We start from the raw sequence: 3,427 nt of genomic DNA, 5'->3' as shown, positions 1-3,427 counted from the left end.
GTCTTGCTTGCACCACACCTGCAAATTTCCAAGGGCTTCCTGAGCTCCCTTGTCAACCCCCATGTCGTGTTCAGGATTTGTATTTAATTCTTATTTATTTCTTCGTAGGTTTGTCCCTGTCATTGCTGCTGTTCCCGGCCCGGCTTTCCAGCAGGTTTGCTCTGCAGAGAGCTGCAGGTTGGCTATGAAATATGACAAAGTGTTCATTTAAATGCACACCATGATGTCGGCGAGTCCATTAGGGGAATTAATTTGAATGGTTGGCATTTAATAAACAGCCTCGTCCCGCCTCTCCCCCCCCTGCCGCCATCTCGGAAGGGTTAAAAAGAAACCACATGTGGATATTGGAGGGAGGGGGGAGCAGGTATCTGAGTCGGGGGGGGGAATAATAAAAGAAAGCTGGTGTTATAAGAGGAATTGCAGTTTGTTTTGTTCACGGTAAAAAAAGCACATGTTGGAAGGGGGGCGAGCCGAGCAGTTTGGGTTCACGGGGTGTTTGGTGTGTGTAGAAAATAGGGGGATGAAAAGGTGGTGGGGGCGGGGAGGACACGCTCTGGCCGGGGGGTCCCAGCCTGACTCCAAACATGCCGGGCTGGGGGAAGGCGAGGGGGTTCGAAGGACGTTTCTCCCCATATGGTGTGTATTACAAGCTCCTTTCTAGTTGTAAAGATTAATTTAAAGCCTTTCTCACCTCCCCCCCATCCCTCTTTCATTGACAAATGAACATCTGGGCTGAATGCTGCCCAGATCCTAATCAAAGCATTTTTTCAGGGCCGTTGTCTGCCTTTATGGCTATCTGCTTTTCGGATTCTCTGCAGTTTCAATGCACTTGGTAATTCAGCCTGTAAATACTCCTCTCCGGGATTTATGATTCGGTCTAATGTGATTTTTCTCTTTGCCTCTTGATTCGTTTGTTTGGTTTAGTTTAACGACATTTTCTTGTCCGTGCATAAGTTAGGGCACGAAGGGATTTTTTTTTTTCTTCTTCCCCTCTTTGCAGTGGGTTATTAACGATGAGCAAAAATGGCTTTTTTGGGGGGCTACGCTGCTGGTGGGGGCACCGGGGAGCCAAAGCCAGCCCCGAATCCCTGACGAGCATCCCCCGGTCATCCTAAACCATCTATTTTTTTTACGGAAAGCTTGTTTTCTGAGGTTTTGCCGAGAAAGCAGCTTTCCACCAAAGCGAAGCCAAGCCCTTTCCACGATGCTCAAGGGCTTCTCTGGCAGGGAGAGGCAGCGCGAGCTGCAGCCCAGTATGGAAAAGCCATTCGCTCCCCGAAACGATGCTCGAGCGGCTGACCGAGATGCCTGAAAAATAGGAAGCGCTGTGGTTGGGATCCCATTCCCCTCAGACTTGATTTTTTCGCCTGTAAGCTCCAGTTTGGGAGTTAAAAGATCAATATTTAAAACCTAGCTGGGATGGTGAATAACATCTGTCATGTCCCGGGTGCTATAGGGAAGGACGGTGCTTGAGCCTGTAGCCGGGGCAAAAAGGCAGAAAAGTCCCTTTAGGGCAAATACAGGGACTCTCAGGGGACACGGCACGGGGTCCCCTGCGTGGGTCCCCGTCCCTGAATGAGAAGAGAGCTGGGAAACACGAAGACGACGTTTTTGGGGGTATATTCAGAGCATATTCGTTCCTGCAGCAAACCTGCCTCCTTGCTGTGGGCTTCCCCTTCCCTCTGGCACAACGGCAAGGCCGGTTATTTACCCCGACGGATGCCTTAATTAACGTGTGTGATTTCAGGCCATTTAAACCATCAAGGAGAGGTCTTGTTTATACAGCAAGTGCACGGGGTAATGGTGATATTAATTAAAAATGTTCTCCTAAGTGAGAGAAAAAATCACCGCGGTGGAAAGCGCTTTGCTGCTCCTCCTTGACTCTCCAGGACAAGGGGTAACCCGAATCCCGGAGCCTCCTCTGGTGATGCGGGGATGGGTACCATCCATCACTGGGGCCCCCCTCCACCCGGGGATGTTGCTGGGGAAGCTGAGCCTTTGCTGGGAAACCGGGACGGGTTGGGAACGGTGGTGGTTTACACCGATTTCCAGCTTGAAGCTGGTGTGGCTGTTCCCACGTGCAGCCTAAACTGCAGCTCGGGTATTGCAGGGGTGTGGCTGTTCCCATGTGCAGCCTAAACTGCAGCTCGGGTATTGCAGGGAAAGCTGCGGATGGGGCGAGCATCCTCGTGCCGGGGGGGGGAGCAGTTCTGAGCAGATACAGGTAATCCCCCGTCACGGGCACTGGGCCTGTTTTTCCCAAAAAACTCTGAATTTCCCATGAATACGATGAACCAGGACGCAGCAAGCAGGTCCCTGGAAGTGGATTTGGGGGCATGAAGGGCCAGAGCCGGACTCCCGATAGGTATGGGGCCAGGATGGCCCCAGCACTGACCCTGGATGAGGACGGCTGCCCGTGCAGAGCTCCGGAGGTAGGGAAGCATATTCCTGAGCATCTGGAGGAGGCTCTGGGGTGGCTTTTAATTTCTTGGCATCTTTTCTGTTGATTTTCACAGCGCTCGGCACCTCCTGCCTCTTTTTCACCCCCTTCCTCCTCAATACCCCCAAAATGAACAGCAAGCAGGGCTGCCGACCATGGGTCTTCCTAGCAATGCCACCGCCGCCCCGTCAATCTCAAGGTCAGGGTGAAGCCTGGCGTCGGTCTGCAGCTGAGCCAGCACATCCGTGGGGCGAGAGAGGCCACCGGCAGCCCCGGGGCGAAGGTGAGGTGGATTTATGGGGTTTCATATTGGCGCATCGATTGTCGGGGCTGTCTCGGCGGGGGGAAGTGGGATGGAGGGTTGGATATTGAGGTGCATTGCGTCCGAGGAGGCTTTTTGGGGAGGGGGAGGAGGGAGGTGGTGGTGTCCGGGGGTGCTGGGGAGCCCTCCCCGATGCCCCCATGGAGGGGGATGCAATACCTGGCAGCCACGTCTCCAACCTCATCCCTAACCCCGTGCGTCGGGAGGAGCAGGAGAGAGAAGACGCGGCCGCTGCCCCGCTCCGAGCTGCCGCCGAGCAGAGATTTGCAGCTGAACTCTGCTCAGAAAGTCACTCTCAGCCTTTTCTCATTTCTTTCTGGATTTAAGGCAGCTTCCAAATTCCTGCGCAGCCAAATCCTGGCTGGGGCTGCCAGGAAACCCGGCCAGAAACAAGTACGTGCCGTTTCTGTACCCACAACACAGCCAGTATTGCTGTTACTCTGCGGGTGACGATGACGGGACGAAGCTCCAGCCCTCCCGAGGATGCGATCCCGTCCCTTCCGGGGCTGCAGCCAGCACCCTGCCCTGGGTGCTGCGCTGGGGAGGGCGGTCGGGGCTGTGGCGTTCCCTCCCCTTTATCGCTGCCTTTTTATAAACCAAAAAAAAAAAACCCCAACCCCACCCCAGATTCCCTAAACTTTACCCGCCCGCCCTCCCCGTAACCT

The sequence above is a fragment of the Aptenodytes forsteri genome, unplaced genomic scaffold (genome assembly GCF_000699145.1).
Source record: "Aptenodytes forsteri isolate BGI_AS27 unplaced genomic scaffold, ASM69914v1 Scaffold55, whole genome shotgun sequence".
In the NCBI taxonomy this organism is placed as follows: domain Eukaryota; kingdom Metazoa; phylum Chordata; class Aves; order Sphenisciformes; family Spheniscidae; genus Aptenodytes; species Aptenodytes forsteri.
This window is presented reverse-complemented; position numbering follows the sequence as displayed.